The following is a 17566-nucleotide window of genomic DNA, read 5'->3' as shown; positions in this document are numbered from 1 at the left end:
CCCCACTTTTGTTTAGGCAGAGTAGAGCTAGACTAGCCAACCCCCTTTCAGCTGGTGCATGTGGCCAGCGCTGAGCCCTCACCCACCGCGGGCAGCTAGGGCTCAACTCCACCTGTGGCCTGTGGAGGTGGGTCTAGGTGAGCTGGTGGGGACCTGGAGGGAGCGGGGCATCAGAAAGGGAGGCGTGCACGAGAGTTTCTGCAGGCGACTGGTTAGGAGGTGCGGCTACTCCAATGTGAAATGACAGACAATTGACTCTGCTCTGGCCTCTACCCCAGGTTGGGGGGAGGGTGACTCCACCGCAGACAGGAGGCCTGTTGGGGGGCAGAGGTGGAGAATTCAGCTTGACAGGCTGCCTCGGGGGGTTCTGAGGCCTCCCCTTCCTGTGGGCGTCGGCAGGTGGCCTCTGGAAACACAGAGGTCGGCCTGAGGGGGCCGAGGGGAAACTCGTTTTACCGTGTAAGTGGCTGCCAGCCAAGGACCCTCAAGTGAAGGACCGTCTGCAGGGATGTCTGAGGGAGGCACCGAGGTCAGCCAGGGCCACGAAGGGCGAAGGGCGTGGCCTGGGAGGCCAAAGGAGGCCGAGCAAGGACCAAACCCTGCGAACAACCCAGGGGGGAGGGAGCGTGGCTCGATGGTGGGAGGACAGGGACACTTAGTCAGGGGCTTTCTGCAGAGTCACACTGTGTGGGGTTGAGGAGCAAACGGGTGGTGAAATGGGGAGAGAAGCAGCCACCAGAAGAGCCCACCGTGGAGGGAAGAGGCAGAGGAGCAACTCCTGGGAGGCGGGTGGGCGTGGCCCAGGGTGGGACAGGGGAAGCCGGAGCAGCCAGGGTGGCGAGGGACAGGCACACAGTCTCTCAGAGTCTCGGTGGGAGCGAGGCCACCCGCGTGGCCTGTGTTCTCTGGCGGGCAGGAGCATGGTCACTGTTAGTCTGTGGCCAAAACACTGAGCGGTTTCACAGGAGGAAAGTGTATTTGGGGGCTTACAGTTTCCGAGGCCTCAGTCCAGAGATGGCTGACTCACTCCTGGGGCCTGAGATGAGGCAGAAGATGGCAGAAGAGTGTGGTGCAGAGAAGCGGCTCAGGACATGGTCAGGAAGGAGAGCGAGCTCTGCTCCACAAGAACGAGATGTGTACCCCAAAGGGAGCCTCTAAGGCCTCGCCTCCTCCAGCCACACCCACCCGCCCCGTCACCTCCCAGTTCACCCCTAGAGGACCGACACACTGATTGGGTTCAGGCTCTCATCACCCAGTCATTTCACCTCTGAACCTTCTTGAGTCATCTCACTTGGAGCTTTGGGGGCACCTCCCACTAAACCCCAACAGCACCTGTCAGCGTTTCCAGGAGAAGCAGCAGGCTCCCATCTGTGGACCAGCGGCCGCATGGGGCAGCCCCAGCACAGGGTCTCTGGGGCCCAGGGCTTCTCCCGCCAGGCCTCCGTGACCTTTCCCTCCCTGGCCCTCTGGTTTACCTTCCACAAGAAGAGCCAGCCCCGGGCTCTGCGCTCCCTGGAAAGCTCGGGTGGACACTTACATGAAGGCACACCTTGACTTCTCCACCAGGCCCCAGACAGCTGCCCAGCGGAAACCACCGGCTGCCAGAGCCAGGTTCCCTTCATGGCAGGCTCCCAACACCAAGTCTCAAGCAAGCTCCATTTAGCCCATACCACGAGGCCTTAAGCAACTCAGCAAGACCCTGTCCTTGAATAGAATAGAGAAAAGGGCTGGGGATGTGGCTCAGCTGTTGAGGGACCCAGGGTTCCATCCCTGGTGCAAAAAAGAAAGCTCAAATTTTTTCCTAAGACATAGGAACTGAGAGTTGATTGTATTCACCATTAATTTTTAAAATAAAATGTAAGTATAAAATTTTTTAAAAAATCTTTTGTTTTAGTTGTAGTGAACACAATACCTTTAATTTTATTTTTATGTGGTGCTGAGGGTCGGACTGAGCGGCCTCCTGTGCTAGGCGAGCGCTCTACCGCTGCCATAGCCCCAGCCCTGAAATGTTTTAATATGAACACTTTTAAACCATATCCAAATATTTTATGTTATCTCAGATAGTTTTCAGTCATAATTATCAACAAATGATGTTTTTCTATCTCACTATATTATCAATAAAGAGATGGAAAATAAGTTACAAAATTTAAGATGTTATTTTTCCCCCTCCTTCCCCCTCCCTCCGTCTCCCTCCCACTTCCTCCTTCCTTCCTGCCTCCTTCCTTCCTTCTCCCAGTACTGGGGATTGAGCCAGGGCAGCCTGCCACACTCTATCTGGGAGTCCCCAGGCCTTTATATTCTTTACTTTGAGACAGGCCCTTGCTAAGTTGTGGAGGCTGGTCTAGATCTGTGATCCTCCTGCCTTGGCCTCCCAATCCCTGGGATCACAGGGGGGTGCCACTGCACCTGGCTCATGTGGGTTTTTTTCTAAGTATAATTTTTAAAGACAAAATGTCAGGCAGCATAAAACATAAGAATTTGACACTAAGTCAAGGTTGTCTGCAAGGAGAGAGAAAATCAAGACTTTTTAAATATGAAAGAGATCCCATAATGGACCAACATGACGTCTTTCTTTAAAATTATTTCTACAGAGCCTAGTAATGACAGAAAAATGGAAAAAAATAGAACCCTGGAGTCTATTTAAATACATAACTAAAGCCAAAGCACTGGGGATCAGTGTTGCCGCAGAGAGCAGGTCTTCTATTTTGAACATAAAGAATAATAACCAAAAGCTGTGCTGGGAGGAAATGAGACGGGAGGACTCTATTTCCGTTTCCTCAACTCTCCAGAGCAAAGATTTCAGCTTGACCATCAAATAGGAAGAAACTGATGGAAAACGAAATCTTAATAACCCAGAGAAACCCCAAGAAAGAGATGTTCACGTTTATTATGAAACAAACTCACACGGGCATGGGAGTTGATCTCGGCTCCGGCCCGTGTCCTCCCTCACCTCTCCCCTTCTCCTTCAGCTGCTCTGCTAGACTTCCTGGGACTCATCTGTTAATTTATATTTGAATGGTTCTTTATGTTATCCCATCCTTCCCTCCCCCTTTCCTTTATTTAACTCCATCTGAGAGAAAACATTCAACCTTTGAGTTTCTGAATTTGACTAATTTCACTCAGCACAAGATTCTCCATTTCCATCCATTTTACCAGAAAATGTCATAATTTCACTCTTTTTAATGGCTGAGTAGAACTCCATTGCATATATAAGCCACAGTCTCTTAATCCTCTCTATTGACAGGCATCTGGGTTGATCCCACAATTTAGCTATCATGAATTGTGCTGCTATAGACATTGATGTGGCTGTGTTACTGAAATATGCCGATTTTCAGTCTTTGGGGGAAATACCCAGGAATGGCATAGCTGGGTCAGATGGTGGTTCCATCCCTCATTTCTTGAGGAATCTCCACACTGCTTTCCAGAGTGGTGGTACTGGTCTGCAGTCCCACCAACAACGTACTCGAGCTCCTTTCTCCCCACAACCTCACTAGCATTTATTGCGGTTTGTATTTTTGATCATGGCAATTCTGACTAGAGTGAGAGAGAATCTTGGTGTATTTTGGATTTGCATTTCCCTGATTACTAGAGATGTTGATCGTTTTTTCATGTATTTATTGGCCCTTTGTGTTTCTTCTTTTGAGAGGTTTCTGTCTAGTTCTTTTGCTCATTCATTGATTGGGTGATTTGGGGTTTTCTTGGTGCTAAGTTTTTTGAGTTACAATATTGGGAAATTTTAACTCATTACTGCTAGGATACGACAAACAGAAGCAAATACATTGAGCTGTGTGTGCGCCCTTATTCAGATGTCATGAACGTGGCGTATCTATATGGCCACACCCAGACAAGAGTCGGATGTGTACCTGTGGAGAAGGAGAGAGGGCTGCACCAGCTCCTCCTGGCTCTTTCCACCAGGCTGGGCTGCAGGACAGGCCAGCTGCCCTGACCCGTCCCTGCTCGTGGTCCTGTGTCCTCGTGGGGGCCTGGATGGCACTGGGAGGGAGGGGAGCCCTGAATCAGGGAGGACTCAGGAGCGATGGAGAGAGGTGGACTGAGGTGCCCCAGAGGTGCAGAGAGCCCGGGGCACTGAGCAGAGAGTAAAGGTCGAAGTGATCGAAGCTGAAGGGGAGCTGGAAGTAAGATCCAAGTAGACCCAAGGGCAGACCCGGGAAGGGAAGGGTCCACTTCCCTCAGAGAAGCAGGAAGCTGGAGACACTCCAGGGGACGAGATCAAGGAAGTGAAAGGCTTTGCGTCTGCAGCAGATTTCGGGTGGCCCCGTCGCAACGCAGTCACAGCACATGTTCTTCTGGCTGAAGAAAGGGGTCCAGGAGGGGAGGAAGCCGTGGTGAGTGAGCATCACCCTCCTGGAGGGCAGCCCAGAGGCCTGTGGCCGAGCCCCCATGACCCATGCCACGTGGGCTGTGCCCATTAGAACCTTGACCACTGCCCTCACCTCTGAAAGCAGAAGGTAGATAAGGCCTGCCCCGCGGCCCCCCATCCCCATCGCCCCCATCCCTGCCACCCCTCCCTGCTTCCTCATCGGACCTCCGGGCTGACTGTCCCCCAGCCTGGCTCACTACTGTGCTGCTCTGAACACCGTCCCACCTCTCCTTCCCTTTGGGATCTGAGTCTCCAGGTCCCACGTGGCCTTGGGGAGAGTCAGTGTGGTTCAGTGGGAACAGCATGGGATTCAGGATGAACCGCTGGACTCTCTGAGACACCCCTATATATACCTCCTTCATCATCCCCAAAGTGCAAATTGCTTTTTCTTCCTGGTTTGTGGCTGGTGTTTTCTGATTTTTTCTGATAGCTCTCTGATTTGGTTTTCTTGCTATTTACATTCACCCCACCACGACTTTCCAAACAGCGGTGCCCTCGCAGGTGGAGGAACCTGCGTAGGGGAACCGCCACATTACAGTGTCAGAATACCTGGTCGGGGGCAGCTCGCGCACTGCTTCCTCAAGGCCAGGGCTGAACCGATGAGCAGAGGGAGCCAACCGAGAGGGTGTCCGCTGCAGCTGTGCAGTGCGGTGGCCCCACGGCAGCTCGGTGCAGTGCGGTCCAGGAGGTTGGGCCTTGGAACGGAGGGCTCAGTGCAGGTCCTCATGGTCAGCCGGTGGCCATGAGAGCACCCACGGCTGTTTCAAAGGCGTTCTGTCACGTTCCCATGTGATGTTGCTCAGATCGCTAGAGCTTCTAAGAAGGAACCGTGCTAGAAGCTTCCTCTCAGTTTCCTTTTTTAAAGGTTTACACACTCTCTGGCAAGACCCCTGGAGAGGGTGCCTTCTGAGGATGGAGACTTGCCCTCGGGGCTGCTGTCGGCTCCTGGGTCCACACACACCAGAGGAGATGCAGAGCAGGGAGCAGCGACGGAGAGGCGGTGGGACCCCGTGAGCCCTGCGGGCGGGAATGCAGGGGTCCACTCCGGAGGACCAGGCCTGCTGTCCGTGGCTACGATCACATGACTCTCCCCCGTGTTGCTTGTTTTAATTATTATTTGAATATATTGTCCTAGTAAAAGCTGCAGGCAGATAGAGAAGGCCAAAGTGGCCGACAGACCCCCAGCCGCATTCTCCTCCCCGCACAGGGGCCTGTCCCTGCAGTGGTCTTTCTTTCACAGATAGTCAGATTTTAAGAGGGTTTGTGTAATTATAAGCTGTGATGCTTTTTCCACAGAACAATGTGCTGTGGTCTTTTAAACAGAGCAGGCAGAGAGAGTCCTGTGTGGGTGTCATTTTACGACAGTGGGCACCTGGGCTCTGGTGTTTTTCCACCACGGATCATGATGCAGTGAACATCGTGAGCTACAGCTCTCCAGGTGCCCCCCAACCCCAGCCCCAGCTTGCCCAAACCAGCCTCTTGCCCGAGCTTTAGAATGGAAGAAAATCATACAAGATCCAAGGGGCTACCCACAGACACCAGCAAGCACCTGCTGTTCAAGAGACGGGGTTAAAATGGCAGATTCAACAGGGTGAGGGTGCAGAACCTCGCCCCGTGAGACAGGCATGGATCTGTCTCCTAATATGGGACCTTCCATGCATTCTGCCCATGTGGCATTTGGAGAAGAGAGGAGAATAGGCCAGAAACCTAAGAGCGTGACTCTCCACCACTACAGCCTAAGAAGGTGTCCAGAGAGGGCTGGACCTCTGGCCCAGCACCTGCTGCAGAGAAGGCCTGGGGACCCTCCTCCCGGCCATCTGGGACAGCTTCCACAGCCGGCTAGGGCTCTTCTGTTCCATCTCTGAAGTCATCACGCTTTGTTGACACGAAGCACCGCCCAACCACAGCCCCTCACCTGCCCTGTGTATTCTGTGACCCGAGAATGATCTTTTACATTTTTCAGAGGTTAGAAAAAAATTAGAAGGATGTTTTATGACACATAAAGGTTACATGAAATTAAACTTCACGGTTGGTAAAGAAAGCATTGTGAGGACCCAGCCACGTTGCTCACTCCCATGCTCTCTCTGGCCGTTTTCTTCAACTATGACGGAGTAGAGTGGTCATGACCCGGCTCAGTGGCCACTGAAATATTTGCCATCTGGTCCTTTGCAGAAGAATGCTGCCAGCTCCTCCAAGTCCACTGGCCCTGGGCCCAGTCGAGTTCTGTCCACACATCGGGGATTTCTGCTGCTGTCAGGAAACCAACCTGTGGGCTGCGTCTTCCTGGAAATCCTGGCCGCTGTCAAATGCTGACTTTCTCGCCCACACAGACACACACCTGCACACAGACACGCACCTGCACACAGACACACATGCGAATGAAGGATCTGGAGGTTCGGTCGGTCTTTGACCTGTTGCATCTGCTCCCTCCCCAATTTTATGTACAAGCAAAGGTCTGTTTGGTGAATTTAGAAATACTAGGATCTCATGTGAACCCAGCTGGGTTCCTGAGACATGACTGAATAAAGGTTGGCCAAGTTTTGAGCTGTGTCTCTAATAAAGAAGCAAATACTGAAATGTTGGCTACTTTATTTGAAACATGTCCTCTTTGATTCTTTTTTTGGATCAAGTTATTTCGACCATTATAAAGGAATGTGAGTACAAATACATCTTGTCTGAATACATGGGATATGTTTGTATTTTACTGCATGATTAAGAAGTCCTGTGTATTGGCTGGATGTGGACCTGGCCTCAGATTATTAACCACAGTCAAGCAAGCTTGGAGTGCTCAGTCTTTTCAAAGGAAAACTTGTTTTCAAAGGCTTTGGTTTTTGCTGATAAGTGAATTTAGAGGTCCTATTGGAAAGTGGAACACGGTTCAACAAATAGGGCTGGCCCGTTTGCTGAGGCAGAGTGCTGGCACTGCTTCCCCCAGGCCAGCCTGGAAGACCGTCCTCTGCCCCTGATTGGTAGGTGGCTGTGGCAGACCAGATGCCCTGGTGCCCTGGGTGCCAGTAGCTCAGGAAGCTCCATAAGGGGACACAATTGTGTCTGTTTGGGGGCGAAAATGACGAATCAATAAAGCAATCACTAGCAAAAGGTTGATATCAAACACACGTGCCCCAGTACAAGGTGATCGTGGAAGGCAGTGCTGGTGGCATTTCTGGGACCTCGGTGTGCTGACCTGTAATGTCAGGAGAGATGCTCTCCTCCCCGAGTCTAATCCAGCCCCTGTCTGGGAGCTCCACGTGTTGTGCCTGGGCCCGCCCCTCCAGCCACCTTGGGCCCCTTACCCTGACCCCAGGCTTCCCTCTGATGCAGTCATCTCTGGAACCTTGTTCTGATCTCCTCTGCACCCTGATTCTACATGACTCTAGCCTGCAAAACCCCACTGCTTCCCCATCTTCAGGGCAGCTGGGAGAGCTGGAGAGAAGCTCTCCGCAGCGTCCAGCAAGGCTGTCCTGAGCCGGCACTGTTTGCTGTCCTTACCGGGTGGTCCTGGTGCCTGGTCCCTCCTGACTCCTGCAGGTCTCGGTTCTGGAGCCAGGGGAGGAGGCTCTTCTTCTTCACAAACCCCTTCCCAACACTGTGCTCCCTGCTCCTGAAAATGACGTCTCCTCCCTGTGAACCCAGAGCCTCAGCCAAGGTCAGACTCCGGGGCTCACCCACCTGCTTCCCTCCATCAGGTGAAGAACAGCAGCCCTGGTTCTCCTCCCACACCTGACCCACCCTGACCTTGTCCCCCCCCCACTCAGGACCCTGCTGTTCCCTCCTGAACTGGAACAAGCTCTCTCTATGGTACATTAGCACTTTGCATGTTGTGGGAAACTTTTTTTCCAGCTGATTGAAGTTTTGTGTTTTGACATCCCAGAGTTTCTTCACTAGCTAAGGTCTGCCTCTGAGAAGTCGGGCCCATGAAAGTCGGCACTCAGGACCACCCTTGCTGGCTCTGGCACTCTGGTGTCATTCCTCACCGGAACTTTGTCCTTTCTGGCCCTGTGGTCATGGGCTGTTTTTTCTTTCCAAACTGGTGCTTGTTGTTGTGACCCAGCCTTTTCCGTTTTGACTTCAGGAATCAGTTTTGCTCTCATACACCTGGGTCTGTTTGGGGGTTTTTCTGTTCCATTAACCTGCCTTTCATGCTATTTTTAACATTGCATTTTAAAACTTGCTAGGATAAGCACTCTCATCCCTCTCCCGTTCCTGCCAAGGTGGTTTCCTGGATACGGTTCCTCCCTTTCGAGAGACGGCTGGTCTCCCAGGAGCATCTGGCAGGGAAGGAACCCTGGCCCGGGAGAGCCCAGCTTGCAGCGCCTCTTGAGGCAGCCCCTCCTGGAGCCCAGTCCCGTGCTCTCAGCCCTCTGAGCCAGGGTGGAGACAAGGTGAGAGGTCACTCTGGACTCTGCAGCCTCCCACAGGCCTCCCTGTCCAGGTCCACTGAGGTCCCTGTGGGTCTCTTCTGTCCCTTTGCAGCACAGAGTTGGCCAGGGCCATGCCCACACCTGGGTTGGTGGGGATTGTGCAGGTGTCCTCCAGTCCTGGGCGGGTCTCCCACCCAGGGAGCCTGGGGCAGGCCAGGAGGGCAGTGTGTGGCAGGGTGGACAGTACAGCAGCCAGGGCTGGGGCAGCATGAGGCCCCAGGGAAGAGCCTTCTAGCACATGCTCCACATGGGGTTGTGGCTTCAAGCCACACAGCTTGCACTCACCCTGACCCAGAAATCTAGAGCAGTGTTCATGCCGGTTCCAGAGGCTGTGAGGAGGGGCTGGTCCCTGCCGTGCTCCGTGTTGCTGGGGACCCTGGTGCCACCTCCACCTGTGTGCACAAGGCCTTCCCTCCGGTCTTCCTCTGCTGCTCTCTGCAGGACCCTGGCCAGGTTGGATGAGGGCCCACCCTGATAGCTTCAGCTAGCCTGAAAGACCCGTTCCCAAGGCCATGTTCACAGGTTCTAAGGCTGGGACAGCAACGTCCCTGGGGTGGGCTGTCCCAATTCAGCCAACGAGTAAGTAAACCCTATTCTCTCACTCTACCTCTGTCTCATGGCAGCCTCCTCCCAGGGCCAGAAACTCGTGTTCTAGGGCTCAGCCCTGAGGCGGCTCCTGCGTGGTTTATCATGAGAATATGATGTGGGATCCGTGGTTCAGGCCAGTAGCACACAAACCAACTGGCAGGACATCAGCCACCCACTCCACCAGAGCAGGCTGGGGACAAATGGTGTGGCATGGAGGGTGTCAGATATGACCTGATAGAAGGACAGGCCATCATGGATGCCTGTCAGGGAACGGGGCAGGGCAGAAGAGTTCCAGAGGTCTTCCTGAAGGTAGGAAGGGACAGAGGCCTCTGTGGGAGTCCAGGCAGGGGGCTCTGAGGCTTTGAGCTGGGTAGTGGTGTGGCAGTGGGCTAACGGGGGTGGCAGAGACTAGACAAGTGGAGGGCCCGGTGATGGCTGCCTGGACTGAGGTGCTAATGAGCTGCTCGCCTCCTCTCTGGCAGCCATGTCACCCACGGCCCCAGCTACCTCTGAAACCCACCAGGCGTCCCAGGCATGACTCATTCGTCCTTGCCCCTGTGTTACCTGATGTTTTGCAGAGCTTGGTCTTGTTCTTTACGGGGACACCAGGGGACCTGAGCTCATGGCTGTGCTGGGCAAGGAGTGGTTTCGCTTCTGGGATTCGTAATTCATTCTCTGATTGTCTGCTCTCCTGTGCTGGCGGCCACTCCTGGGTGTTCCTATTCTTTATTTCCCTTCTGCATCTCGCATGAGTGTGTTTGTGTTTCTGCCTGGGGCTGTGACCCAGATACCTAGGCTAGGTCCTTTGAAAGGACAGAGCCAACCAAGCCCAGCCACTGCTTCTGGGTTTGCTCCTGCACTGCATGTACACCACTGTCCCCCAGTTGCTCGTGACAACCTGCTCCTCGGTCTCCCTCAGGCTCTTCTGGATTTATTTCCCCCTCATTCTGTTCCATCAAACCTGATTCTACTAACACGGGAGCGACCTGGCCCCTTATCACGTCTTTGCAGGTGTGGAAACCTGGCTGAGGGTTTGGCAGTTCTGACTACAGGAAGCCACACAGCCACTAGGTCAGCCTGTGGGTCTGGGCCCAGGACTTGGAAGGAGGGGAAGGCAACTCGTCCTGGGCAGAGTGAACAGCAAACATCTGCCACAGGTGGAAAGTTCAGAGGACACAGCCAAGAGCTGGGTGCCCATGCCAGGCACCATGGGGCCCACAGGCCACAGGAGAGGACAAAGCTTGATCGTCACTGTCACCGTCATAGGTTCCTGGGTTTCCTTATTATCCTCTGTGTGTTAGTCAGCTTTCTGTGGCTGTGACAAAATACCCAGGAAAATCAGCTTAAATGGAGCAAAGATGGGTTGAGACTCCTGCTCTCACAGGTCTCAGTGCACCGTCACTTGGCCCTGGCTTTGGGCCTGTGACAGCAGAGTACCCTTGGTGGACAGCACAGGGAAGGAAAGCTGCTCACCTCCTGGTGGCCAGGAAGCAAAGGCGGCAGAAAGGACTGGGGACAGCTTGCCCCCAGGGCCCGGCTTCCTTCTCCAGGCTCTGCCTCTGCAAGGTTTGCCCTGGTGCCACCAGCGGGGAGTCACCCTTCCCTGCATGGCCTTGGGGGACACTTAAGAGCCAAACCCTCGTGACTTTAGTCTGTGGTCTCCTGCAGGACACTTCTCCATTCCTCGTGGTGGGGATCTCCGTCTTCCACCCCCCTCCAGTTTTGTTAGAGGCTGGTCGGTTTTACTGATTTCTGTGTGCATCTAAGTCTCCTTCCGCTCACCTGGGGCCTAGGCTGCTCTCTTTTCCCTGGTTTGGAGGGAGAGTGTCCTGTGGCTGTGTGCTGCTCCATGGTCCCTTCTTCTCCCTCTCCTGTGTCAGCCAGAGCTTTCGGTCCTTGAAGGGCCTCTGTGTCCCTCATTGTCTTCCAGCCTGTTGGTGATCACCCGCTGAAGCATTTTATTCCTGACTGGTTTGAAATCCTCCTCAGGTGATTTTTTTTTCATAGTGATTTTTTCAATTGGTTCTTTTTAGTTCTGCTTGACTATAGAATCCATTTTTATATAATTGTACAAACGTGGACTGTCTTGTTCCAGGACCCCATTCTTATGGAAGTACCTCATGGTGGGGTTCATGTGGGATATTCACATAAGCACATGGGAAAATTATTTCGGATTCATTCTACTGACTTCTCCTATCCCTTTCCGTCATTCCCCTTTGTCTAATCCACTAAATATCTCTTCTTCCCCTCTCCCCACCTAATGTGGGTTAGCTTCCTCATTTCAGAGAAAAAATTTGACCCTTGATTTTTTAGGATTGGCTTATTTCACTTAGCATGATAGTCTCTAGTTCCATCCATTTACTAGCAAATGTCATCATTCCACTCTTCGTTAAGGCTGAGTAATACTCCATTGGGCGTTTTCTTTATGCATTTATCTGTTGAAGTTTGGTTCCATAGCTTAAACATTGTGTATTGAGCTGCTGTAAACACTGATGTGGCCGTGTCCCTGCAGTGTGCTGATTTTAAGTCCTTTGTGTATATGCCAAGGAGTTGGGTAGCTGGGTCAAAGGGTGGTTCCATTCCTAGTTTTGTAAAGAATCTCCATCCTGCTTTCCAGAGCTGTTGCACCAATCTGCAGTCCCACTGGCAATGTGTGAGTTTTTACTTGTATTCTTGATAATTGCCATTCTGACTGGGGTGCGGTGAGATCTCAGTATAATTTAAATTTGCATTTACCGTATCTTTGTTGACCATTTGTATTCCTTCTTCTGCTTCTCAGGTATTTGGAACACATCGGTCACTCTGGTTTGGCGTCTGTGGGCTAGGTTTTGGTTTTCTTCTGTCTGAGGTCTGGTTCTTGGTGTGATGAATGGTTTCTTATTGAAAGATGAACACTTTGGGTTGGGGTTACGGGGCTGGATCTTTTATGAGCCTGTGTTGCAATAGCCCCCCGATATCCTCAACAGAGGAAGTGGGGTACTGCCTTACCCTGCAAGGGGAAGTGTGGGGTTGCCTTGCTTGGTGGGGGTGAGTCTTCAAGCTCTCTGCATATCACCACCAGTACCTGGGGAGGACTGGCCCCATGGCCACTGGCCAGTGGTTGAAGTTCTCTGTGTCCACCAGGCAGTGAGCACTGCCCTGTGGGGTGCGGGTGCTTCCTCACACCTGGAGAGGTGGAATTCTAGGCTCCCCACCGTCTTACTGCACTGTGGGCGGGGTGAAGTTTTCTCTGTGGTGTTTTGCTGGAGGGTATTTTCTGCATGTTTCCTTGACCCTTTCTGTTCCTTTGGCTCGAGAGCAGGCTTCTGTTGGGGCTCGTTAGGAACTTTTTGCAGGAGGAAAGATCCATGCCCATTGACATTGCTGGGTTGCTGGTTTCTTTGGCTCTAAGTCTGCCTACAATACTTGAGGCAGAAAAAAAGTACCCAGGAAATGTACCACTGTGTCATTCCTTGGATGCTGAGGTCCTTAGTCAACCTGCCTTCTTCTCCCCACTTTCAAAGTCTTGTATGAAATGTCCAGGGGTGTCAGCTGCAAGTGGGAGGAACAGGGAAATGTGCCCCGTTCCACTGGGTACAGGCACCTCCAGGTGTAATGAAAGAGACGGTGTGTAGACACACAGAGTGTACACTCACATGCACATACTGTACTGAAAGGTGTGCTAATGAGTACGAGATGAAGCCTCCCATGCTGGGAAGAGCTCCATGCAGAGCTGAGAACATCAGATGCAACCGATTCAAAGCCATGACGTGCCACCCAGGTATGGCTACAGAGTTACCTTCAAGACACAACTGAACACAAAGAGTAAGTAGACTGGCCTGAGTCTTGAGGTGTTGGGGGCTGAGCTTTGCAGGCTCTCGTGGTCACGTGCATGTTTTACAGCTGTGAGACAGGGAAGGACCTGTGTGGTGACTTAGGAGGTGATCAGGCTCAGTCACGCTGGTGTGGTCAATATCCCGGGGAGGCTGGATGTCACTTTATAGAAATCCTGGATCAATAAGAACAAGTGGTAAGTGAAAATTGAAGCCCTAAAATTTTTAAAGATGTCCTTCCATTTAAAAAGTCACAGTTCTTTTGTGCACATTGTGGACATTGCCCCTCATTTGTCCTCACAAGGCAAGTCAGAGGCAGGACAGAAGCTGAGGCATTTACCTGCCACACCCCCTGGGTGATGACAAAGGCCACCCTGGTGCAGAGAGAGCTGGCTGGGGAACCAGAGTTCGTTCCATCCCTTTCTTCTCTGTGATTTTGACATTTATCAATCCTCTCACCCACCTGCACATCTGGACCGATTTCCTTGGAGACTCTGCCTTCTGTGGAGACATCAGATGGGGTGAGGACCACAGCGATGACGAGGGGTGCAGCTGGAGGGTCAGGTGAAACGCATGCCGTCCTCATCGGCGCTCTCTCTTCTTGCATGGATGATCTTCAAGTGCTGTCCTTTTCCTGGCCACTGGGACTATAGTTCTTATTCCCTGGTCATTAAAAGTGACGCTTGTCTGCTTGGTACTGGCTGCAAGAGTGACACGTGCGTTCCTTGTCGCCTCCCCTCTTCAGAGCAAGGCAGGGGCGGCAGGTGTCCCACTCCCTCTCTTACGCAGAGGAAGCTGACGCTGCAGACAGCTAGTGGCAGAGCTGGGAGTGCATGCCAACCTGCGGCCTGCGCATCATCCACTCTTCTTCTAGACTGAGTAGTGGCTACCGGAGCTCCGTGTTAGACGGGGTTTCCCCCAGCCCCCTACGAGTCTAGCTCCCTCAATCCCCCAAACCTAACAAACGTCAGTCCCGTGGTCTGCCTGTGCTTCCTATCCATTGTGTGCTGCCCATAAAAGCTCACGGTGAGGATTCCCCAATTCTGAAGTCGCCTCAGCCCTTGAAATACGGCTACACTTGAAAGTGAACAAGTCCTGTTGCTTTGAAAAGTCAGTCCCCATGGTAAAAGCCTTTGAGTGCGTTCAGAGCGGCTCATGGCGCAGCAGGCCTGCGTGTGTGCCCTGCAGGGCACGATCCTGGTGGCACGCGCTCCTGTGAGGAACGTCCATACCTCTCCTTCCACGAGGAAGATGGGCGCCATCTGCGTTCTTAGTTTTGTGCCAGAGCACAAGTCAGGAGACAAGGAACAGGGTCTTTGCCTGAAATTATTTTGAAAGCTGTGACTCTTGTCAGCCTCCTCACAAAGGGGACCATGAGGTACCCTAGCTTCTCTCTGTTCCCAGCCCTGGGGACCTTACCCAGGGGTGCGCTACCGCTGAGCCACATCGCCAGCCCTTCATAATTTTTCTTTTTAGTTTTTTGAGGCAAAGTCTTGCTAAATTGCCAAAGCTAGCCTCAAAATCGGGACCCTGCTGCCGCAGCCTCCTGAGTCACTGGGATCCCGGGTGTGTGCCACCATGTCTGGCTTAGTTAAACTAACGGGTTAACGAAGGGTTCAGAATTTTCCTTGTAGAGTCCAAGTAGCTGCTCTTCAAAGGCATTCTCCTGATGCTCCATGTCAAGTTCAACCCATTATGGTCCCCCAGAACTAGGACACAGTGGCCGAAGTGCACTGAGCCAAAGCAAATCTTTCCACATCCAACAAAGACATGAGCATGTTCAATGAACCAAGTGTAAATGTGAATACACAGAGTTAATTGCACTAGAAAATAGTCTCCTCTTTTCTGTGTTGTACAATACAAGTAAAAAACAACTACCCCCTGCTCTCGGGCAAGGAATAATAACACCGTGACAAAGACATGGTCGTGTAGGCCTTGGGCGATGTTCTGGGGACTTCTCAACCTGACCCTAACCCTGCCCCGGATCGCCCTGACCTCACAGTCCTTCACCTTCTTTCTGCTCTTCCTCCACCTCTTCTTCCACAATTTCCTCTGTGCCCAGACAGTTATTGCCTTACATTTAGGTCTCAATATTTTGATTCTTCTGCTCCCTCCCACCACCCGCTGCCTAAACCTGGCCCTGGCCCTCATTACTCCAGGGAAATTATTTCTAGAAGGCTTCTAGCTACCTTCTTAACCAGTCAACAAAATTTTCTCATGGAGACTCCCATTGTGGTTTAGGAAGAGCGTGGCTCACTCCTGCCGTCTGCACTGTCTCCTGGGAACTGCTTCCCCTCTGGGCCAGGCAGCTGCAGGGGTCCTGGCCTGCACCTGGCCCTGCGTGGCTGTGGGCATCACCCTCCATCTGTGGGAGGAGCACACACTGCCTGCGTCCAGGACAAGGGGCAGCACCAGGAGGTTGACACCTGCAGGGAGGCCCAGGGACGCCCGAGCTGTGCTGTCTGTCCCCTTCCCACTGACACTCATCACCTCCACAAGCAGCATTCTTGGGTGATTTTCCTCCTCCTGAACACCACCTGGCCGGACGCGCCTCGCTTTGTTCTCAGTGGTGCACATCCCTGAACCAAGCCAACCTTCTGAGCCGTCACACCGCTCCACCCACACGTCGTGTCGTGTCCGAGCACACGGTAAGCCTACACACGTACCCGCACGCGTGCACACACACACGCACACACGTCTCCCTCCGGCCTCCCAACAGGCCCTGCATCACAGCTGCTCAGGCGGGCCCTCCTGGCTCCAGGTGGCTTGTTGGCCAGCCCAGCCTCTGCCCCAGCAGAGCTCCGCTGTGTTCCCCGAGTGTGCAGTCTCAGAGCTGTGCTTCCACATCCTTCCAAATGCCTGTGTGTGACACTGAGTTCTCCAAACAGTTGCTCCAGGGCTTCACTTGCCCATACTGTTACTAAAGTCTTCCTGGGTGGCTGTCCCCAGCCCAGGGACCCTGGAAGTGCTGGCAGTATCTCCAGGCCAGTGGCTCCGGCACATGGGCTGACACTGGGCACACATGTCACGCTGCCCTGTGTGTGGAGCAGAGCCCGCCATTCATGCTGTAGGCGAGCTCGAGGCCCGGGGCTCACTGCCCACCAGCCCTGGCTCCCATCATGATTTGAAAGTCTAAAACGTGATGGTGGAAGGTGCCATCTCCCCATCTTTTCTTCCTGGTTGTGTTTCCTGAGTTGAGCAAATCATCTCATGTATGCCACTTATTTAAATGTCCCTGCTCAAAATGGTTTTCATAATCTATTTTTTGACTGGGCTGCCTGTCTTTTCTCATTGATAATCATAGAAACCCTGGGGTCCTCTCATGCATGGAGAAGGCACTTTAAAAAATATCCACCAGGGCTGGGGATGTGGCTCAGCGGTAGCGCGCTCGCCTGGCATGCGTGCGGCCCGGGTTCGATCCTCAGCACCACATACCAACAAAGAAGTTGTGTCCACCAAAAACTAGAAAATAAATAAATAGATATTTAAAAAAAAAATATCCACCATACAAGTCTCATCACCTTAGTTGGTGAGTGTGGTGTCAGTCCATCTGGGTTACCATAACAAAACATGGCGGACAGCGTGGCCTAGGAGCAACATTTACTGCTCCAGTTCTGGACACTGAAAGTGCAAGATGGAGGTGCCAGAGCCTGGTGTGTGGAGAGGGGCAGGTCCCTGGTCAGAGAGCATCTTCTCACTGTGTCCTCATGAGAGAAGGTGCAGGGAATCCCTAGGCCTCCTTAAAGGCTCCATTCCTATCTTTGAGGCCCCAACCAACACCTTGGGCTCGGGGTCAGGGTTCAACAGGTCAGTTTGGGGGAAATACAGTTGTCTAGTCTGTACCAGTAGGCTTGGGGGAATGCTGTGAACTGTAAGCTGGTTTTAAACCCATCAGCATTACTAAACCTTCAGGGTTCCAATGTGTCCTGTTCTATTGGGAATCTTTTCCAGTATAGAACCATCATCTGCCAATCAGGTTGTTTTTCGGTCTTCTCTTTTCAGACCACGTGCCACTGATACCTGCTTCCTTTCTCCCCTCCCCTCCCCTCCTTCCTTCTCCACCCCTCCCTTCCTCCTTACCTCTACCCTGGCTTTCTCCCCTCCCCTCCCTCCCTTCATTCCCTCTCTTACACTGGAAAGAACTTGGGTCCTGTGTTGCCCAGTTGGAATGTCTATAGGCATCTTTGCTTCTGATCTAGAAGTTTCTCTACGTCACATGTTGTTGCTTAGTGCTTTGGAAACACACCTGCTGAGGAGGCTTTCTCCCACCGCTCTTGTTCTGGAAGAGCGTGAGGGTGGTGACCTGCTTGGATGTATTTCATGAAGGTTGCGTTGACCAGGGGAGAACCTGCCACAGTTCTCCA

General features: G+C 52.7%; 1 protein-coding gene across 1 annotated transcript in view; it reads left to right on the top strand.

The window, feature by feature from the left end:
* RPS6KA2 (ribosomal protein S6 kinase A2) overlaps window positions 1-17566 on the top strand; it is a gene marked incomplete at its 5' end in the record, with an annotated part of 317911 nt that overhangs the window by 93617 nt on the left and 206728 nt on the right. The gene's annotated exons all lie outside the window — the stretch shown is intronic.

The sequence above is a fragment of the Spermophilus citellus genome, assembly GCF_964194105.1.
Source record: "Spermophilus citellus genome assembly, chromosome: 5".
In the NCBI taxonomy this organism is placed as follows: Eukaryota; Metazoa; Chordata; class Mammalia; order Rodentia; family Sciuridae; genus Spermophilus; species Spermophilus citellus.
This window is presented reverse-complemented; position numbering and strand designations above follow the sequence as displayed.